Genomic DNA, 24,287 nt, shown 5'->3' with positions numbered 1-24,287 from the left:
ATTATATGCACATGCTGTCTTCACCTGAAAACTCAAGGCAGCAGATAAGTCACGCTAGAGTTTGCCCAGGAAGGCCTTACAGGGTTCTTTCTTATAGGCAAACAACGTCAGTTCTCAACTGGTGACAGACTGGTAACCAATCTTGTCTAGTCTTAGAATTAAGCAGGGTTGGGCTGGTTATATTGAATGGGAGATCATCAAAGAATATAGATCAGATTGGGAAGTAAAAGAAAAATTAAAAAACAAAACATTGAAGAAAGTGGCAAGCCCTATCCATACTAGTATGTCAATATTTTAGTTCTCTGTTCAACAGTATCTTTACAGGTAATCCCCGAATTATGACTGGTCACTTAATTGGCCATTCAAAGTTATGACAGACCTCCCCAGAGTCTACTTATGATTCATTTCTGGAGTTCCAATGGTTGTACAATCCCCTGCAGTCATGTTAATGGCATTTTGTGCACTTGGCAAGCCTGCTGGTTCCATAATGTTGGTAGGAAGCAACTGCATTGTCCCTGTTCTTTAAACAACATTGCTTTCCCTCACATGGAAATCCTGGTGGTGTGGTTCTTTTCTGCACACATTGCGGCTCTTCTTTTCCTCAAAACGGGAACGCTACGCTTGGCAGGACACATACCATTCCCTTGCTTGACATGATCAATGCCACAGGAAACTGGCAATCCAAACAGGGCATGCCCATTGACTCTCCTGTCATCCGAACCTCGCGCCGTGCAACGGGACTTCGTGACTTTTTGCACACACTGCCCTGTTTCAAGTGGACATGATGGACAACCCTCCTCTGAACGCGGCCCGAGAGTTCTGCCAAATAGGCGCATGATGGATTCTTCATGTCATTCCATAAAAGAGACTCCCAACACAGGGCCTTCCGAATCCGAATAGCAGGGAAAAACAATACAGCTTGTACTTGGGTTCATAAACATTCTTTCGTTACACAAAGGGCATTCGGAGCGCAGCGTGATACGGGGGTGACCTTAAAAAAGCTATAGACAATCTAGCAGAGCACAGACGGTTTCATAAAGTATAATCACTTCCTGGAATTCTTGGGGCAGCAGAGACGGAGCCATGCAAATCCTGTTTTCTTTGCGTGGTTTCCTGCGTGCGAATATCATCAGTTCAGGGAGGCCCGTAACCATGGCACTCGTTAAACAAGAGGCTCTTCTGATAAAAGCCATCCTGTATGAGGCTTTCAAGGATTTTTCCAGAGGGCAACAGCCTGACTCTGCCAGCCATCACCTCACAATGCAGTGTGCACGCATAATAACTCATGGCAATTTGAAAATACCCTCCCTCCCTCCCTCACACACATATACACACACACAAAGAAATTGTGTTTGAATTCCTGTTGGCAAACTATTTGGGCTGGGCGGAATGTAGAACATTTGATGCCCACTTGTTCTAAACATAAAGTAGCCATGCGGGGCTCTTCGTTTTCAAAACAAAAATTACTCAGCAGCCTGCTGGTAGTTCTGCAGGTGTGTGTGCGGGGAAAAAAGGTCTATTTCTGTCACTTTTGCCTCATGACATTTTTTTAGCTTTGGGGGAATGTAAGAATGAGAATTACAGGTAGTCCTTGACCTACAATAGTTCATTTAGTGACCGTTCAAAGCAGCGGTAGTATTCAGCAGGTTCTGACCGGTTCTGGAGAACCGGTAGTGGAAATTTTGAGTAGTTTGGAATACCACCACTGACTGGGCCTACCCCCCATTTATTCTCTGCCTCCCCAGTCCCAGCTGATCAGTTGGGTCTTCTTTTGTTGTCCTGCATAGGAGAACGGAGCTGGAAAGCAGGTTAGTGGGGTGGGGAGGGAATGGAGATTTTGCAGTATCCTTCCCCTGCCACGCCTACCAAGCCACACCTACCAAGCCACACCATGCCTACCAAGCCACGCCCACAGAACCGGTAGTAAAAAAAATTGAATCCCACCACTCATTCAAAGTTACAATGGCACTGAAACAAGTGACTGATGACCGTTGCAGTATCCCCCATGGTCACGTGATCAAAATTCAGACGCTTGGCAACGGACTCATAGTTATGACGATTGCAGTGTTCCGGGGGTCATGGGATCCCCTTTTGCAAACTTCTGCCAAGCAAAGTCAAAAGGGAAGCCAGATTTACTTAACAACCGTGTTACTCACTTAACAACATCAGTGATTCGCTGAACAACTGTGACAAGCAAGGTTGTAAAATGGGGCAAAACTCACTTAACACAAATGTTTCACTTAGCAGGTCTGCCAAGTGCCCAAAACGCGATTACATGACTGCCGGGAGTTATGCGACCAGATTTTGGGTCGTAAGTCAAGGAGTAAATAGAAAAGCCAAAATAAACACTGGGAGGTCTCAGAACTATCTAATAATGTGCAGGTAACTCTTCAACTTCACAGGTAGCAAGTTCGGAAGATACGGAGACATCTGGCCCATAGAATCACAAAGAATCACAAAGACATGACCGAGTGGATAACAGCAGCAGCAATAGCAGCTCTTCAAATAGGGATCCATTTTCAGGGGTGAGGAACTTTGGGCCTTTTATGACTTGTGGACTTCAACTCCCAGAATTCCTGAGCCAGCCATGCTCTTAATTTGAAATCTCTGTTTCTGTAACAGAAAACCAGTAAGGTATTGAACTATCTTTCTAGTGCTGTAAATCTGACCTCACCTAAGCCTTCGAGAGCTAACTAAGATATACTATGTAGGATAGTATGACCTACTTCTGAGTCAGTAGTCTTTGAAGCCAGTAGTCCCACTGGCTGAGGGCGTTACTTGTTGCTCTACACATCTCAGCCTGACAAGAGTAACTTAATTCTCTCTTTCTGACTTCACTGACTTTATGTATAAAACAGCCAACCCAGGGGTGGGATTCTACCATTTCGCACCTATTCGCTAGAATCGGTTGTTAACATTCTAAGCAGTTCAGAGAACCGGTTGTTAGAAGAAATTACTGGCCTAATCCTGTAAGGAAGGCAGGAAGGAAACATTCTGGTGTTGCTGACAGAAACTGCCTCTCCATTAACCCTTATTACATTCTTGGCAGGACTAGACTTCCTGTCTCTGGAACTTCTCTGAAGTTTTTTCCCCCTCCTTTGCTGGTACTTTGCTTGGGTGGAGTGACCATTCAAAGTTACAATGGCACTGAAAAAAGTGACTTATGACCCTTTTTCCCACTTACGACTGTTGCAGCATCCCCACAGTCGTGAGAGGCCATGAGAGGAGATGTGTGCTTTGATGTGAGTGAGGTTGAGTTGGCCCTGCGCAGCCAGTCACATGACTACCAAGCCATGTCCACCCAGTCACATGACCACCAAGCCACCCCCACCAAATAAGTCACGCAGACAGAACCAGTTGTTAAAAAATTTGAATCCCACCCCTGAGCCAACCACATCAGTGCAAAGGTTGAAAAACACTGATTATAGCTAGCTAATTTGTCCCCACTCCTTTTTCATCCTGCCGTTGTTTTGTATGCAGTAGTTCGAGTGTTCTCTTTCTCTAGTTTTTTTCCTCCTAGGAATCTTGCCACAAAATGTTTTTTCATCTCTGCAGAATTCTCTTGTACTGTTCTCACATCACTTTAAACCTAGTTGCCACATAGTTTGTTCTGGTTCTCACATCCCTCTAAACCTGGTTCTCATGTCACTTTGAACCATAGTTTGTTTGACCAACTTTCTGAATAAAACACAATTGGCTAGGTGCAATCAACATGTAAACCAAAACAAAATCAAATCACATTATGACTGAATGGGTGAATTTGGTTCATGGACACCATATACCCTCTGATCTCAATGCAGTAGAGAGAATAATTCCATACGTGTAAGATAGCATGCAGTAAAGAGGCTGCCCCTATATTTGACAATGACATTAGAAGGGGCACCACAACTCAGTATTAGAGCACCAGCCTGGCATATCTGAAACAGAAAATTATACAGGCCTATTTTGAAGGGTAAGAGATCATAGCTTGCTTTTTGGAGGCAATAGCAAACCATGTTTTGTCACAATAAACTTACCGCATCTATATAAAACTACATGCATACATACATACCATCACATCCTGTAACACACTGGTGTGTTTGTGGTACCTCACCTCTCCCTCTCCCCACCAAACTCCTTTCTCCAATGCTCTTGATTCTTTTCTAGGGTCGATAAACAAACAAACAAACAAACAAACAAATAAATAAATAGGAAAGTTTGCAAAGCTGCAAAACAGAATAAATCGGGCATCATCTATGTATACACAGGCCCAAAATATTTTAGAAAGTATAAACACTGGGCAACTGTGGGTTAATCCTTATTTGAAAATCTTTCTTTCATCTGTCCAGAAAAATGACAAATAGAGAACAGCCTGCGGATTCCTCCTCCCCATTGCCGCGCCGTGTGTGTGTGTGTGTGTGTGTGTGTGTGTGTGTGTGTGTGAAAGCTTTTGTTAAATGAATACTTTATAGCTGGTTACACCCACTATGGTAGATGTATTACAAATGCAGAAATGCAGCCATATCATACCATGAACTTTTCAAAGGTATTCACCAGCCCATGAAAAATTGCCTAATCTTGGGTTAGCAATGCAAGGCCAGGCAGTCTAATAATATAATGATTAGCTCCCTATTATGATTTATGAAATTCTACCCTGTGACCAAAGTCCAGCTTACACCTAGCCCTTATCTGGTTTACCTGGTTTCTGACATAGTGTTAAACCATAATTAAAGACAAGCCGTGGCTTAGCAAAATATGTGAATCCGGCTTCTTTCTTGGGGAATCTAGAAGTCAAAGGATTAAGCAGTACAACAATGAGGAACAATAAGGGCTTAGGAAGCAGCATTACTATGGGTATAAACACTGCTACTAAAGAAGAAGAAAATGGTAGGCATCTGTAAGAGATAATAAGAACTGGGAATGGAGTATAAAGAGAAAGTGTACATTGTCCAAGTGTACAAAATTAAATGAACTTTTATCTATTTCAGAGTTAGGGTGAATGGCTTAGAAGAAATTGCTTTATCATAGTATTTCTCCTCTAGAGGTGGGAAATGACTTATGACCACAATTGAGCCCAGAATTTATATGTTGTTAAGTGAGAAATTTTCTAAATGAGTTTTGTCCCATTTTTTTGAATTTTCTTGCCACATTTGTTAAGTGAGTCATTGCAGTTGTTAAATTAGTAACACGGTTGTTAAGTGAATCTGGCTTCTCTATTGACTTTGCTTGTCAGAAAGTTCAAAAGATAGTCCCATGACCCCAGGACATTGCAAATGTGACCATGGGGATGCTGCAAAGGCCATAAGTGTGAAAAATGGTCATAAATCACTTTTTTCAGTGCTATTGTAACCTTGAATGGTCACTAAATGAACTGTTATAAATTGAGGACTCCCTGTAAGGAAATCCTTTGGAAGTTATTGAGTAATAAAAATAGCACATTACTGTCTATTCTTGTGATGTTCCAGATACTATCCTTCTTTTCAATTTCCAGAAATTATTCATCATAGAGCAAAACAAATTTAATCCTATCACAGCTGTACATGTAGGCATTTTTTAAAGATCATCTTTGAAGTTTCTATTGTTTAATGCTTAATTGTACATAGATTTCCTTCAACAAAGGAACAACAAGCTCTCAAAAGAGAGTTGGAAATAAACAACCTAAAACATTTCCTTTCTCGCAGGATCAGCTGCCACATCTACGGGGCGCATGCAGTACCCCCATTAAAAAAAACAAAACTAAGCTGAGCTGACATACTTTAATTTTTAAACTAATTATGTTTTATTGACATAATTGACTGCTGACTGACGTCAATTGAGTTGAATGGGCCAAAATTCCAGGTTTTGACTGCACAGTTCTGTGGGCCAAAGTGTTTAATTGTCCCATTTCACATCTTAATTATATCAACACTGACCTTTTTATACAGCGATGTATGCTAGGAGCATTTTGCTGATGTGGCAGGTTTTTGTAATGAGCTACTGTTATTTATAATGGCAGCCAAGTAATATTGGTATAGCTTAGGATCTAAGAGATGCCAGGCAGAAGTTCTTATCTGATTAAGTCCAATTATATTCAGTGGGAGTTATTTTTGATATACTTAGGAGTAGCTGTGAGCTTAGAAATGAACTGCACACTTTGAATCTTTAAATTCCCTAAATGGTCTTAGGCAAGTCTTTCTCTTGGATGAGAGGAATAATGGCATACAGGTTTCTCCTAAGAAAGTGTGTCAGCTTTGGAAACCATATTTCATGCTGCCACATAGCTTGAGAAAGTGGGAGGAGGAGGATTTCTATTGAGTAGTTCTAAGTAGACAAAATAAAATTATTTCCTTAGTTCAAGGTTATTAAGTGTGGCGCAGCAGAGAAAATGGATCTTACACTGAGACAGATTGTGATTGGTCCATGTGATGTGATGATGGGAGAAAAGGGGATGGATTGTGTTCCATACTAGCAGGCTCGTAGACCTGCATTCCTATTGGTCCGGAAGAGCCGGACCATGATTGGACGATATAAGCGTTCCTGATTGGTTCGTATGGGGTTTGCCGCGATTGGGTAAAACCAAGCACGGCAAGCTTAAAAGACTGTCATAGGCTGCCTAGCCGCAGCCAGCTCTATATAAAGGGCTGCCGCGGCTAGGCTTGTTTGTCTCAGAATCTGCCTCCTTAATAAAGAGCTGTTGTTCACTACTTGAGCCTCGTGTCTCTATGGGACCCACCGACCATACTTAACAGATTGTAGTTTGGGATATTGTGGCAAGTCTGGGAAACTTTAGTTTCAAGATTCCACAGATGTGCCAGGCGCTATTCTAATAAAGGTACTTTTGAGATTATGCCTGTCTCGGACTTACTGATTCGAATGGAGGTTCCCTGGAACACTGACACAGTATTTCTTTCAGTGTGGCCCTAGGATTCCTGGAGGGACTCCCGCAAGACTCTCTCAGGGATCCAGAATCAAAATTATTTCCCAGCCTATGTGGAAAAAAGAATAGAATATTACAATCCCATCAAACATTTGTAAGAAGCAACAGCGGTAGCAAATAATCATTTTTTTAAATAAGATAAGTATCAATAAATATTTTATTATTTTTTAAATTTTAAGTTAAGTAGCAATGTAAAAAGACAAAGAACAAAACACAATTATGATGCAACTACATACATTTTCAAGGGGAAAAAGGCTCTCACAAAAATGCTTTTTAAAAAAGTGAACAAAGAAATAAAGTAAAATATATCATTATCGATTGACAATAAATAAAGTTTACATTAGATATATAAATATTTATATTAGATATATATTTCTCTAATGTAAATATTCAAAAGCATACATGTTGATTTCTAATATCACTAATTCTTTTTCTATAATTAACACTCTTTTTTATGCTTCTGTATTTTCTATAAACAACTTCCATATTTCATTATATTTGCCCTTACAAAGGTTATTTCTATAGGCAATATGTTCATAGGTGGCACATGCAACCAGGTTTTCAATCCATTGAGTAAATGGAGCATACATTTATCTTTCCAATATTAGTCTTCAATATTATTAGTCTATAATATTAATCCTCTAATAATAGTCTGCCATATTAGTGATCTGGCCATAGTAAGGGCATGGAGAATGTATGTTGTCTGGTTGTCAAATTCCATGTAACAGCTTTATAATTCAAAAAAATATTGTCCCTTAAAAATTTTAGCTTTTGTTGCACAGTTCGTATTTATATAATCCACTATTTTCTCCTGAAGCATAGTAAATATAGGACATTGTAACAAAATGTATTTTAAAGAAGCATCATACTCATTACAACTCCAACAAAATGCTGTCCTAGTCTTTTTTATGCAAAAGGTGTCCAATAAATTCTAAATATTATTTTTTATTTGATTAGTCATAGTTTGAGGTCCATTGACACATTTGCTATAGAACAGGGGTGTCAGTCTCATGGCCTGTGGGCTGGATGCATCCAGCCCCGCCCCTATCTGGTTTAGCTAAAGGGAAAAACATCCGATGCCACCATGATGCCGCAAATTTGATACCCTTATTATAGAGCAACAGTCTCCAAACTTGGCAACTTCAAGATTTGTGGACTTCAACTCCCAGAATTTTTCAGCCTGCCATAGAGGTTAACTCTCCCAATTATTCTAGGCTGTATCGGAAAGTCTAATTCTTTATTCCATTCATTTTTTAGCCTCTGTATATCAAATTGATTTATTGACAGCAATTATCTATAAAAGGCTAACTGTAGTGTTCTTTAATTTTAAAGGATTTGACAAATTGTTCTAGTAACTCAGGTAACTCAGAAGCTAAAAATTCTGCTGGTACAAATCATGTTGTTGATAAATGCTGTAGCTGTAAATATTTCGGTTGGGTTACATCCAATATATCATGTACTGTATATTTTTTATTACAGTGTGTGTTAAAAGTTCCTCTTCGTCATCTTTTAGTTGGTCCACGGTCAATATCCCTACCTCTATCCAACTTTTCCATATCATCATATTTTCCCTAATTTTTTGACATGGGGTTTTCCCATAAAATCAATAGCAATGCATGATGAACTTTATGAATTGTATGAAGAATACTCAAGGCCAATAAAGTACATGCAGATTGTTTGACGCAAAAGTGCATAACAATGAAAAACATGCTGGAATAGACTAAAACAATGATGTGCCAAAAGCCAGGAGAAGATCAATATGTAACTGATGGATAAAAGTACCAAGAATCAGGACATGAATTGCCCAAACCTCTCCCCGAATTGTCTTCTAAATTATAACAATATTAAATAGAAGACAAAATAGATGAAAACCAGCAGCTCAGAGTCCAACACTTCTAGGTTATAAAACAGGAGATGAATAGGAGCTCTTTGTGCAAATTGTGAGAAGTACATACAGGGTGTAAGGATGTGTATGTAGAGTGTAAGAACTTCCCTATTTTACAGCTTATTATATTTTCCATACTGGGAAATTATTCTGGAATCAAAGAGCTTCAAGGCAACCTTGTGCAGTTATCAGATTACCAATTTAGATAAACCCTCTGTTTGCATTAGTTGGAAAGTCGTGTTGATCAGGAATGTGTATCTCTAATTAGGTGAGTTTGAACTGAGAAATGTGTAAAAGAACAATTGTTTTCAAGATTTGATTCAATAAACCTATTACAATTAGATTGGTGATGTTATTTTCTGTATGACTGTGTCTGATTGGGAACAAAAATTCTGTGTGTGTGTGTGTGTGAGAGAGAGAGAGAGAGAGAGAGAGAGGGAGGGAGAGAGAGAGAGAGAGAGAGAGAGAGAGAGTTAAGTTCTGTTTCCAAGGCAGCCAGAGACCCCTTAACCACCAGGGAGAAAGTCTTTTAATTTTCATAAGCCTATAAGTTATGATTTTATATAGATTTACCTCTGGGACTTCCTTTCTGAATTAATTTTAAATTGTGCTGTTACTCCAAAGTTTGTTCTCTCTTTCCCCTTCCTTTCCTCCTGATTTTTTTTCCCCAGTGAATCTTATTACTGTGTTGTAACATCATTTTCATACACACAGAACGCCACTTATAAGGGTGGCCGTTTATGTTGAATAAAATATATGGAAATAAAATACTTCCCTAGTGTTTAGTGAACATTAAATAGCAAGAAAGCCAGTTTGGGATTATAGTTAAAACGTTCAAGCTGGAAACTGGGAGACTGGGAATAATAGTCCCGCTATGAGCACAAAGCCAGCTAGGTGATCTTGGACCCCTTTCTCTCTACCCTAGGAAGTGGCAAATCACTTCTGAAAAACCTTGCCAAGAAAGTTCAGAGATATGGCCGGGCAGTCTCTGAATCAAACACAATTGGATAGAAATAAAAAAATAGTAGGAACAATTATTTTTAATGGGTGCTTTCAATCATATATCATAAAGGTTAAGTGAGTAAAATACTGAGATAAACTGTCTTTGCTGCCTTGAAGACATGGAGGCCCTGATCTATGTTTTCATGAAAGGCATTTGAGCAAAATAACATAACATCTTAACTCAATACCACTTCTTCCCAGCCCCGATTGTTTTTTCTGTTTAAGAACTAAAATAACAAAAGTATAAAGCTTGAACAGTGGGAAACATGTACATGAAAGCTTTAAAATGTGCATTACATTAAATCTAAAAGAAAAACTTTATAACATGATATATTGTTGGTATTTAACACCAGACAAATTGTCAAGAATGTATAAGGGTACTTCAAGTGAATGTTTGGAAATGTAAATGTAAAGAAGGAACTTTTTATCATTTATGGTGAACATGTGACAAAGCAAAGAAATATTGGAGTAGGATTGACATCTTAATACAGGACATTTTTAAAGTGAATATAAAAATAAACCAGAGATTCTCCTTCTAAACTTAATGGATAAAGAACTTGAAAAACAATTTGGAACTTTGATGTTTTATATGTGGACAGCAGTAAAAAATACTTTATGCACAGAAATCGGAAGTTAATGCTTGTCTTTTTCCTTTTACCCCACATTTTCCCCTCTTCCTCTTTTCCTCCCCTATTTTCCCATTATTTTCATTTCCCTTTGTATTTTTGTGTTTTATATTCTGATCAACTAATACAAATATCAAGAAAGTAGCAAAGACTAAGAAAAGAGCATTCCTTTCCTTCACTTTGCTGCATCATGAAATGGCTTGGTCTCTTTCTGTTTCTCCATGCAGTCTGTCTTCTTGTCATTTTGGGTCATAGAAGCTATGGAAGGAAGGAAGGAAGACTTCCTTGAATTGAAACACGAATGCTTTCATGAATCAAAGTAGAGCCAACCTGAGCATTTTTAAATTTTTTTTAAATTTTTTAAAATCTTTTTGTCAGACAAATGACTGTCCAGTCTCTTTTTAAGAAGTCACTTGTCTGAAACGGTATAGGGCTATGAAGGTGAACCTATGAAGGTGGCACACAGAGCCTTCTCTGTGAGCATGCGGGCCGTCACCGGCTACTCTTCTGATTTCTGGGTGTTTGCTCATGCCAAAGCATTGGAAATCAAAGACCAGCTGGCTGGCGCACATGCACACTCCAGCCAGCTTCATCTTCGGGTTTCCAGCGTGAACAAAGAACAGCTGGCTGATGCGCGCATGTGCACTGCCCAGCTGGTCTTCAGTTTCCACAGCTCTGGCACACACAGCTGGCGCATTCCGGTTTGGGCACTCGGTGCCGAAAAGGTTCACCATCACTGGTGTAGGGTCTCCTGCTTGCACAGTGGGTTGGAAAAGAAGACCTCCAAAGTCGCTTCTGGCCCCATTCTGATTGAAAGATAAGAATGCAAGCCGGAATGCTGAATGCCTGCGGTATGTCCAGTTTAATGAAAAGAAGGACTGGGATGACATGAGGCAATATTCCGGTATCTCAGAGGAGTCAACATATCCTCCAAAGCCCCTGAGGGCAAGACAAGAAGCAACGGATGGAAACTCATCAAGGACAGAAGCAACCTAGAACTAAGGAGAAATTTCCTGACAGATAGAACAGTTTTTCAGTGGAACAGCTTGCCTTCAGAGGTTGTGAATGCCCCAACACTGGAAGTTTTTTAAGAAGAGCTTGGACAACCATTTGTCTGAAAGGGTTTCCTGCCTGAGCAGCAGGGGTTGGACTAGAAGACCTCCAAGGTCCCTTCCAACTCTGTTATTCTGCTAAAGCTTAAATAAAACATTAAAATGTCCCTTGGAGTCTTTTTTCTGAACTAGACTTCTATTGTCAGTGTGGTAGAACTTAAACTTGCCTTGACTGACCTGGTGTGTGTCACTTTCCCACCTTTTCAGATAAGGATCAACCCGGCAACCTCAACCTCAGTGCTGCAAAAATACTGGAAAGGAATTTGGCAATGAGGAGGCCAGCCCAGAACACAAGACGGCTGATTTATTTATTTTTTCTGCATTCTTCTGGGCCACCAATGACGTCTGGCCCATTAATCATTGCATGGATGCCTGTCAATTTAGAAAGCTACGGGTGTCCCCTGCAGCAAGGTATCGCCTTAGTTTCAAGAGGGCAGCATAAGAGAAACCTGCGCAGAGATATGCCTTGGAAAGTTATCAATAAATATGCAATTCCCCTCCTCAGGCAAGTAAGTGACAGAAGAAAACGATTGAAAAAAGTCTGCTTGCTGGGGCCGTGTCTGTTGCTAGGCTGCTTTAAAGATTTTACAGAAGAGAGGGATAATCACAGAGAGAATAGCTTTCACCAGAAAACTTGCCTTGAAAAATCTATATTAGGGAGAGATAGATACAAAGGGGGCAACTGGAGTTTAAAATTATTATTTCTCTCTGCACTGAACTTTTAGTATTTATCTTTCATTATTGGTGAATGTCCCAGATTCTCCAAATGGCAACACAGTTCAAGGTAGCCTTTTTTTAAAAAAAAAAAATTAATTTCCTTACCTAAAGAGATTGCTCTTAAATGATTTTTTTAAAAAGAAATATTAAAACCTTGGCTTTGAAAACATATATTTACTTTTTAAATTCAAGAATGTCTCTACCCTTAAGTTAAATATAAGCATTTTTAACTGAAGTAGGGAATATGTGAACAGTTTTTACACAATGTATTGTTAAAGCTGGAAATAATTTTTGTATTTAATTGTTTAATCAGACTTTTTATGTGTATATTCAATATTTCTGCCCCCAAACCCCCAAACCAAATCCTGCAATTCCAAGTTGTTTCTCCCAGGAAGCATCATTTAGCGATCCAAATAAGAGAGGTCAAAAAGTCAAAACGGCTGCTGCCAGTGCACAGTTGAAACCCTGCCTCTTTCTCTGTGTGTTGCGCAATGCACATTGAAAAGCAGGTGGGCTTTGGATCACTTGGCCATGGCTGCCATCTTGGCATTTTAAAAACTCTCTCTGCATCTGAAGTTTCCTACCACCATTTGATTGCAAATTCAGATCACAACGTATTTTTTCCCCCTCCGAGTTCCAGCAAGGTCAGTTGTTAGGTGTCTGGCATATCCATTTAGAAGTTCTTGTTTTAGTGAGGTATAGAAGAATCAAAAAAGATTCTTTCACCATTACTGTGCAACAGAGTTCATTTCACCTGGAAAGGTTTCGAGTTTGTCAATGATTGCAGGAAAGCTAAATTTACTTCATTTCTAAAAAGGGCTTGTGTTGCTTATCTTTTAAATCTCCAAGACTGAGACAGCAGTGCAGATTAAACACTACCAAGAAAAAAAAAATCAATATTTCCAGCTTAGTATGCTTAGTCCATGCTTAAATGAAGTGTGGTATAGATTTCCAAAATCATAGTATGCAATGAAGATGGAGATGCGGGTAGTTTTCAACTTACGACCATATTAGAGCCTGCTAATTATGGTCCTAAGTCACGATAGCCATAAAGCGGGTCATTGTATACCAGCCCAATTTTAGGACCTTTGTGTGGTCTCAGCCTAACAACTAATGTGGCTGTTAGAAAGTTTTCAAAGTCTGTTTTCCAAAATATACCGGTAGTTTTGGAGTGGTGGAATCAAGATGATCCTCAGAGATTCTTCACCTCGCCTGCTGTTTATAAAACTCAGCTTGCTTAAAATAAAAAACACAGAAATACAAACCTGAATATTCAATCACTTTGCCGAATTCACCACAGAAAGTAAATGTGAATGGCTAAACTAATAAATAGCATGTCCTGCTTGGTTTTTCAAAGTTTACTTCACTGCTCAAACTCTCATACTTTTTCCAAATTTTAGCCAGATGCCACCTACTGCCTGAGTGAAGAATTAAAATTTCTAATGTTGTTAACATTGATGTTAAGACAAAACCTTTATTAAGGTTTCAGATCAGTACGTATATTTTCTAAATTGAAAGAGTTCCTCCTTAAGCAAAATGACAAAGCACAAAATGAATATTAATATGGGAGGAGTGGCTAATACCTACACTTAATTAACTTTAGATTGGATATGGATTCAAACCATAGATATGGAGATTGGGTGGGACAGACACGGAATCAACTATATTTAGGATTCTCCCAAGAATCATGGGAATCTTTAAAAGAAATATTAAAACCTTGGATTTGGAAACATACATTTACTTTTTAAACTCAAGAATGTCTTTACCTTTAGTTAAATATAAGCATTTTTTAATGGATGTATAACTGAAATAGGCAATATTTTACACAATGTATTACTAAAGCTGGGAAAAAATTCATTTAATTGTTCATAAAATCTTTTACCAACTTGTCATTAAAACATAATCATAAAGAGGTATGCAATTCAATTAATTCATTAAGGCTTTTTTTGAATGAACAAAATCCAGATCTGGAGGTATTATTCTAACAGTGAAATAACAATCTAGGAATGTTTAGTTTAAAATGTTTTAGGGCAAGTTTTCATTTTCCATGGCTGTTCCCCAGACCATGTAAAAAGCATAAGTAACTGGGTTGTTAATATGGTGGGGGGGATGTTAAGGAAATATATCTGAGGGGCCATTTGTGACTTATGAGATACAAGAAAAGATCCACTTCCATTCTAAGTGGAATAACTAAAAAAAAATTTCAGCTTACAATGGAAAAGGGTTTTTTTTTTTTTCAGATTTAGCATGGGCATGTTTGTGTGACTTGAATTAAAACTCCCAAATATTGCAAACTCTCTTGATTTTACTGTGATTAAATAGTTTGGAGTTGGACAGATTATAGGCAAATTCTCAAATGTAAATTGAAAAACGTTTCTGAAGAATAGTTGAAAAAATATTTTTTTTCCTGTGTATTGAAGCTTGCGCCATCAGATTCTAAGGGCAAAGTCATTGCACTACTGAGGCCTTCCTGGAATTAACTTTGTAGCATAAGTCATGCTCCTTTCTTTTTTTTCCTGTCTGAGGACCACGACTTAAACCTCTGGCTAGCATTTGTTTGTGCAATGAACATGCATTTTTTTTCCATACAAGGACAATGGTAGTCCAGGCCAACACAAAACCCACAGAAACTGAAGAGACTTTCAGCCATTCGTAATGCACCCCAAAAAAGGGGTTGGAAAATCCATAAATTCCATGCATATTTATCTCATGAGCCACTCTGTAAAAGACAAAGAATAGAGAATATGTTCATTGTATGATTTTTTTTAGTGCCTATTCAATTACTGTTTCCTTTGGGATGGGGTTATTTTGCTTGTATTTGCTAAATATGAAGTTTGATGCTGCAGCGGAAGATCATCATTTTGAGTTTGAAGTTTGGGAGGGGATTTTAGTGTTAATTTTATATGCAATTATCCTCAAATCACAATACATATCCTGATTCTTGTCTTATATATAGAATCAGAACGACATTATTCTTCTCATTTAGGGCTGGATTGAAAAGGCATTGACATCTGAACATTTATAAGAATATAATTGTATGATGTTTCCTCAGTGCTTTGCAGTGCATTCTCTTTTGGTGGGGAAACTGCCCTGGAAAAAAAATACTTCCTGAAAAGAAAAACATAGTTTTCTATCGTGTTTATTCTGTAATAAATCAAATGTGATAGTCTCCAAGATTAAATACATTCAAAGCTAAAACACTTTATGTAATTCTTCCAACAGCCAGAGAAAAATGGCCAATAGTTTTAATTAGGGCTACAACAGCAGCATATTATCTCTGTTTTTCAGCCCCTGAAAGAGTAACAGGACAAAAAAAATTACAAAAAAGAAAGAAAGAAAGAAAAGAAAAGGAATGGCTTCTGACTTTCTTCACTACATATTTAGATCTAAAAATACCTCCAACTGTTACTTTAAAATTAACAAGCAGCCTACATTACTTCTGTAATCTGATATAATTCTAATGATCAAATCCCCAAATAAAAATGATATTCCACTTAGTTCTTTGCAAAAATTCCTTCATTAAAAACTCATCGCTATCCCTAAAATACTACCAGATACTTCTTCATCATACCTCATCCATTTTCTATAAAGTTGTCTCTAAATCTTCAACTCTCCTTATTAATCAGCAGTTCCAGTAAAAATTAGCAAAAAAAATTACCTAGTAACTGAAATATATAGCCCCCTTTCCCATTTAGTCTAAGTTCTCTCAGCCCTATCTCAATAATTAAACTTAATAAAACTTAATAAATAAAATAATTAGAAAAAAATATTTTGTTAAAAAAATATTTTTTCATTTTGCTTGTAGTTTTTGGAAAAAAAAACTTCAAGTTTTTTTGAAACAGCAACAAGCTTCCTGCATACTTGAATGTCTCTTGCTTCCAGCTATTATGTCTTTACAAGAAATTAATGATTTCCGAACACTATTTTATTTTCTTCATACAGGCCTTTGTAAAAATTAACCTGTGTTTTTTTTAAAAAAAAACAGGTCTGTGCACTTACAACAGAAAGTATATTTATAAGAAACCCATATAAAACCCAACAAATGCTTCAAAAAGCACTGGTTAAACATTACTCAGGTCAATACCTCTATAGAAGCCAGGTGTTCAGTCTCTCCTCCATTTGACACAATCGGATAAGCGATAAGAATAGAAATTTAGTTTCTAAAACTTAGCAGCTTTAAGATGGATGTACTTCAGCTCTCAGAATTTCCCTGTCAGATGTCTGGGGAATTCTGGGAATTGAAGTCCACCCATCTTAAAGCTGTCAGGGTTGATAAACACTGGTTTAGATACTTTTATCAGGCTTAAGGTCAGTGCCCTGAAACTGGAAGACAGGAAACATGGTCCCCAAAGTAGCCAATAAGAGTTCAACAAATCTTATCACTGATAAAGTATACTAGATCGTGTTAATGAGGAAAAAACTGTGTTAGGAGAAGAACAAAAACAGTACTTTAGACTTGGAACAACAAAGGACTATTTTAGGTTGCCTCAGTTACAGAATGAAAATAAGACAAGGGCAACATCGTAAAAACATAGCATGACAAATGTGACCATGGCAAGTCTTTCCCCCCAGTGATCGGAATATGAGGATGGGTTTTTCCAGTTCTGCTTCCTACCGGTATAACCACTGAATTATTCCTGTTTCATTGGTGAAGCCATCATCTTCAATAAGACAGGTTTTTGATGGAAATTGTAGTTAGACACATGTGAAGGAAACTAGATTGGGAAAATATTTTTTTCTAGACTGAGAGATAAGAGTTGTGACAAACAAAATGCACTAAAAGCACTTATTCCAGACTTCTGTATCATAGTGATTACTTCTTCTATCTTTTCCTGTTGTGTACAGAAATGACACTGTCTCACTTACCCCTTTGATGGCTCATGTCAAAGCCTAATCACCCGAAGAACAAGGAATTTCCCCCCCATGTCTGTTCGAAATTCTTTCCATTCTTAATTTTAGCCTTTGGTCACATTTCTCTATGATAACCAGCATAATCCTTGGCCAGTCTTTTCTTTAATGCACTGATAGAGCTATTAGCTTGTCTCCAAAGTTCCACATTTTTCCCAAATGGTGCCAAGTCACTTAAAGGCCTTCCTCAGCACCAATCAGATTCCCTGAATTTAATTCCAGGGCTTTTAACTATATTGTTATATTAGGTACCGTACTTCTAATTTTATACAATAGTATCAATAGATCTTTAATTTTATAGAGGAGGAGGAGGAGAAGGATAGGTTTCATGTGTCTTTCTCCCATTTTGTTAAGTAAAAGCAGTTGGAGAAAGTTACAGGCTTAAGTGGATTAACAAGCAGGAACAGAAAAACAAATTCTGAGAAAGCTCATCAATGGCCAAATATGCAGGAAAATTCTGGGAACTGAAATCGGTACATTTGGAGTGAACGCTGACACTGAGGAAGGCTGGTTTAATTGTTATTTTTTTTGAGGGGGAGGGAGTTCTTGGTTGTTCACTTGTAGACATTTCAGTTCCCAACTAGGTAACACCATCAATGCAAATAACGTTTTCTCCCTGTTTGTATACAGTAACTTGCTCTGCCAGTATTGGTGAGCTGTTGTTTTCTTCTTGGCAGTTCCTTGATTAGGGTTTTCTGATGGTTCATTTGTTTGCCTGGTATTAATCCTGGCTTTTTTATTATCCCTTTTGAATAGTGCATAAATCTGGTTTATTGTAATGTTTAAGGGAACAAACCAGGAATATGATCAAATATCAATTTTGCAAACAGGTACAAGATTGATTTCCAAACTAAAACCACTATACACAATCATATATTATTTTTAGCAGCATTTTAAAAACATATAATTAATAGGCATTGATAATATTGCCAATGTCAATTCATTGTGTAAGTAGTTCCATTTTTATGTAATGACCCTATAATCCTGATAAGTGGACAAGGCCACTGAATTTTCTGGTTCAGATTATTCACTTTATTGCCTCTTGTAAATTTACCTATAATGAGCTTTGCATTTTTTTTGCATGTGAGCTTGAAATGATAGAAGTAATGTAAAAAAACAAACAAATAAAAAGTAGAATAAAAATCATTACAAAGAAGTAGTATCAAAATTGCCCTCCCTCCATGTCCTGCTGTGGTGCTTCACCCATTGCAGGGAGTATTCTTGGAAGGATAAGTGAAAAATTCCAGGAATATATGCCAAGATTTTATAAGTTCAGAAGGATCACTCATTCATTCCAGCCGCTCAGTATAAAAAGCCAGCTCCTATGTAGGTAGTCCTCAATTTACAACAGTTCATTTGGTGACTGTTCAAAGTTACAACAGCACTGAAAAAAGTGACTGGTGATCGTTTTTCACACTTACAGCTTCCCTATGGTCACATGATCAAAATTCAGATGCTTGGCAACTGATTCATACTTATGACGATCACAATGTCCCGGTGTCACGTAATCCCCTTTGGCGACCTTCTGACAAGTGAAGTCAATGGGTTCACTTAACAACCATGTTACTAACATAGCAAATGCAATGATTCACTTAACAACCATGGCAAAAGAAAAGTCGTAAAATTGGACAAACTCGCGTAAAAATTGTTTCACTTACCAGCATAAATTTTGGGCTCCATTGGGGTCATAACTCAAGGGTTACCTATATTGGGTAGCAGCTAGATAAGAAGATGATGGAGGTGGAAGATCATTGGCAAAGGCATCCATTCATTCTGTGCAGGAGAAGGCAGTGGTAAACCGCTCCTGTTATTTTACCAGGAAAATCACATGGATGGAAAATAATGATCGATGATATAGTGAAGGATAGAATCAAGATCACGTGAAGTGTTAATACCACTACAAAGCCTTGGTAAAGCCACACTTGGAATACTGCATCCAGTTTTGGTCGCCACAATGTAAAACAGATGTTGAGACTCTAGAAAGAGTGCAGGGAAGAGCAACGAAGATGATTAGGGGACTGGAGGCTAAAACATATAAAGAACAGTTGCTGGAACTGGGTTCAATGAAAAGAAGGACTAGGGGTGACATGATATCAGTGTTCCAATATCTCAGGGGCTGCCACAAAGAAGAGGCAGTCAAGCTATTCTCCAAAGCACCTGAAGACAGGACAAGAAGCAATGGGTGGCAACTCATCAAGAAGCAACCTAGAACTAAGGAGACATTTCCTGAAAGAACAATTATTCAGAGGAACAACTTGCCTCCAGAGGTTGTGAATGCTCCAACACTGGAAGTTTTTAAGAAGATATTAGATAACTACTTGTCTGAAATGGTATAGGGTTTCCTGCCTACGCAGGCAGTTGGACTAGAACAGCGGTCACCAACCGGTGGGCTGCAGCCCACTGGTGGGGGCCGTAAGAAAATTTTGGTGGGCCGCAGCATGCTGAGGCGGGGAGGTGGGGCAATCCTGCAGTCTCCCTATTAAACCCGTGTTGTGGCTGCTGCTGTTCCTGCCTCAGCGCATCAAGGAGGCTGAGTAGCAGCAGGAAGAGCGCAGACCTCCTGAGCCGCAAGAAGCAGCTGCTCTCAGGGGACGATGTTCCTAGGGGGAGGCTCAACCCTTCTTCCTCCTTGCCAGAAGCGCTCACATGCTCAGCGGGAAGGAGGAGGCTTGTCGGGGTCAGAGGGGTGGTGAGCACTTTGCGTGTGAGTGCTTCTGGTGAGGGGGAAGAGAAGCTTTTGAGGGGGTGAGCCTTCCCCTTGCAACATCTTCCCCTGAGGGATCTCTGGCAGCTGTTCAACCTCCCTGATGTGCAGAGGCAAGAGTCAGGAGGTAACACCAGATCAGAGGTTCCTTTCCCCCAACCCCCACCCCCTTGCAGGCCAGGCCTATGCCACAATCTTCTGCGCATATGAGTCCATCCGCCACCAGTATCACCCCTGTTGCCCCACCTTCCTGACAGCCATCTGGTCTTCAGTACTTGGCTCGTCAGCCCAGAGTGGAGGTTGCCTGGTGTACTGAACGGTGCAAGCCCATGCCCACTGCTCTTTCCAGCAGCGGGAAGCGACCCCTCTCAGCTTGGACACTGGGTTTGTGGTATGTCTTAACTGGGACTGGGATGACTTCACCTCGCCTGCGGGACCGCCAAGTAGCTGCTGCCATCTCCTTTCTCCACATGCCAAGTCTTACCATGGGAAAGAGAGCAACTGGGGTATCAGTGTAGCCGCTCGGTTAGTTCATAATCACCCTTCCTGGAGAAGGAGGTGCTGGAGGAAGAGGCAGTAGTGGAGAAGCAAACCAAGTGTTAAAGACCTGGGGTGGGGGAAGGCTTTCTTGGTAAAGGAAGGAGGGGTTTCCTCAGACTTGGGGAAAATATGAAATGACAGGAGACCAGATTGGGTGCGGGGGGGGCTCTGCTTTTCTTGTTATATTTTTTTGTTATAATTAAATAAACACATATATAATTTTTAATAGTACATTTATATTTAATATAAAAATAAAAATTTTATATTAAATATATTATCTTTTTTTAAAAAAGAAATCATATTAGTGGTCCTCAGGATTTAAAAGTATGAGTTTAGTGGTCCCTGAGGTCCAAAAGGTTGGCGACCCCTGGACTAGAAGCTGTCCAAGGTCCCTTCCAACTCTGTTATTCTATTCTATTCTATTCTATTCTATTCTATTCTATTCTATTCTATTCTATTCTATTCTATTCTATTCTATTCCATTCCATTCTATTGTGTTCCAGGATTTCTATCCCCCACCTGCCAGGTCAGAGCTGAAGATCCTTCAGGCTACCATCATGTTATGTCAGCAAGTGGCCGAGATTGGAGGAAATCAATCTACATCCCAATTCCCAAAAGAGGAGACTTAACAGAGAGTCCTTAATTTCACCTGCTAGCAAAGTAATACTTGCGACCATCCATTTTGGGCTACAGCCCTACATGGAAAGTCTGTTTAAACTGGCATTTAAAAAGGCCAAAGATACACAAAACATTATTTGAAATAAACTATAAAAAGGCAAAGAATACCAAAAAGAAATCTGTATGTGCTTTGGTGATTACAGAAAGGCTTTCTGCTGTGCCAATCATATCAAGTAGGTTAGAACAACAGGAATCCCAGAACATCTCATTATACCCATGCAAAAACCTATGCACAGGTCGAGAAGCCACAGTGTGCACAGAGGGAAACTGATTGGCTTCAAGTTGATAAAGAAGTGAGACATGGTTGTATGTTCTTTTATTTATCCCATCTACTCTATGTGCAGAATTTTTATTGAGGAAAGTTGGACTGGAGGAAGATGTGCATAGAGCATAAATCTTTTCCACCTGTGTGGAAGATGATAGTTGAAAATGCAAATGATCTTCAAGCTCTAGTACTAGGCACACATGTCCCTAACTACCTCAATTCCAACTACAACTGGCCTTAAATGCACGCTACTCAATGCAAGAAGCCTTGTGAATAAAATACCTGAATTTCTCCTCTTACTAAATATGGCTAAATTCGACATCATATTTGTCTGTGAAACATGGCTCAATGCATCTCTCCCTGACTCCATTACCACAGTAAGAGACTATCATGTTTACCGATCAGATCATGAAATCCATAGAGGAGGTGGTGTTGCTATCTTCTATAAAAAGTCCTTACATCTAAAAAACATCCAAGTTACCCAAGAGCTTGCTCTTCCTGAGACCATCGTCTGTGAACTGTCCTTAAATATCACATTTCGATTCTTATTATGTTACAGAGCCCCTGATTATGACATTGTACATGTAAACAACCTAAATTCACGACTAACATGGCAACATCCTGGCCACACACTTTTATTTTTCTTGGTGACTTCAATCTACCTCACATTAACTGGACCCTAAAGAAATGTAAAACTGAACCCACACATGCAACCTTCTACAATGCTGTAACAAACCTGGGACTGGAACAACTAGTAACCAACAATACTTGACTTAACAACTGCCTCGATCTCATTTTCTGCAATAGTTTGAATTCAATTTATGGAACACAAATTAAAGAACCCTTTTCCAACAGTGACCACAGCATGATTGAGTTTTGTCTCAACATACGTCCACACAAAAATCAACACAACGATGTGATCCCCAATTATAACTTCAAAAAAGACAACTATGATCTTACAGACAACGATCTCTCATCCCTTGACTGGCAATTTCTATTCACTGGATGCAGTACTGTTGAAGACCATTACAACATATTTTTACTTGAAGTCAAAAGAGTCATCAAACTATATGTACCAATAACAACTCAAAAACCAGAAAAAACAGATTACCCATAACAATAAGGAAGCTTCAATCCAAAAAGAGATCACTTTGGCGGAAAAACAAATCTGGCCACATTGCCAACTTCAAAAGCTGATACAAAAATTTATGCTACCAGATAAAGACTGAATGCACCAATTATCACATTAAACAAGAGGAAAACCTTCTACGCACCAATTCCAGCCACGCTTTCTACAATTTTGTAAACAACAAACTAAAAGACTCAAGGTCCATTCCACCCCTGAAAGGACCTAATGGTAAAGACTGCAATGATGACACCATTAAAGCCAACCTCTTTAACACATTCTTTGGCTCAGTATTTGTAAACAGCAATGGATCATGCCCAGTATTTCCTAGTCGAACCACAGACAACAATGATCTACAACTACAATATGTATCAATTTTACAGAACACAATGTTGAAAAAGCACTACGCAATCTAAAACCATCTCTATCTATTGGACCGGATGGAATATGTTCCTACTTCTTAAAAAAGCTATCCACTGCCATAGCTGAACCTCTAAGCATAATCTTTGAAAAATCTTTCAGGACCAGCTCCTTGCCAAAACTATGGCCACAAGCCATGGTCATCCCCATCTTGAAAAAGGGAGACCCCAGCCTAGTTGAAAATTACAGACCAATCTCTTTATGTTGTGTCACCTGTAAAGTCATGGAATCAATTATTAACCAATCCATTATCCTCCACTTAGAGACAAACAACCTACTCTCTAATAAACAATTTGGTTTCAGAAAAAAACTATCCTGCAATCTGTAACTCTCTGCAAAAACATATGGACTACACAACTCGATCAGGGCAAAGCAACAGATGCAATCTACATAGACTTCTGTAAAGCCTTTGATTCAGTGGTATACAACAAACCACTCCTAAAACTAAAATCTTATGGTATCTCTGGACACCTGCATAACTGGATAGAAGCATTCCTGTCAAACAGACAACAAATGGTCAAAATTGGGAGCATCCTATCAAATTCTGTACCTGTCAAGAGTGGGTGTCCCCCAAGGCAGTGTTCTAGGACCAACTCTCTTCATACTCTACATAAATTACCTCTGTGATCATATTAAGATGAACTGTGTTATCTTCACTGTGATGTAAAGCTATTCAACACCACAAACAATACTGCTATCCTTCCAAAAGACCTTGACCATGTATCAGAATGGTCAAACAAATGGCAACTTCAAATCTCAACAAATAAATGCTCTGTCTTACATATTGGCAAAAAAAATATATCAGAAAATAAAATACAGGCTGAATAATCAAGACCTTGTTGATGATCCAAACTCTGTCAAGGATCTTGGAGTACTCATCTCTAATGATCTAAGTGCTAGAGCCCACTGTAACTACATAGCCAAAAAGGTGTTAAGTGTTGTTAGCCTAATCTTACGTAGCTTTTTCTCTGGTAATATTACACTACTAACTAGAGCATACAAAACATTTGCTAGACCAATTCTTGAATACAGCTCATCAGTCTGGGACCCACATTATGTATCTGATATTAGCACAGTTGAGAAAGTCCAGAAATATTTCACAAGAAGAGTTCTCCACTCCTCTACTCGTTGCAGAACACTGCAGCCATCATACATGTGAGCCAGTTGCCAAACATCCATATGTAAATCGTGTGACCATGGGGATGGTCATAAGTGTGAAAAATTGTCACTTTTTTCAGTGCCATTATAATTTTGAACAGTCACTAAATGAACTGTTGTAAGGACTAGCCATACAGTCGTGAATCTTGATGTTTTGTAAAAAGAAAGAAAGAAAGAAACCCTCTGTATTCTGTAAAGAAAGCAATATTTTCCTGATCCTCTCAAGTTACCTTCTGATTATTAAAGGCTCA

Source organism: Pseudonaja textilis, chromosome 3, assembly GCF_049901715.1.
Source record: "Pseudonaja textilis isolate UNSWEBS1 chromosome 3, rPseTex1.2, whole genome shotgun sequence".
Taxonomy (NCBI): Eukaryota; Metazoa; Chordata; class Lepidosauria; order Squamata; family Elapidae; genus Pseudonaja; species Pseudonaja textilis.
This window is presented reverse-complemented; position numbering follows the sequence as displayed.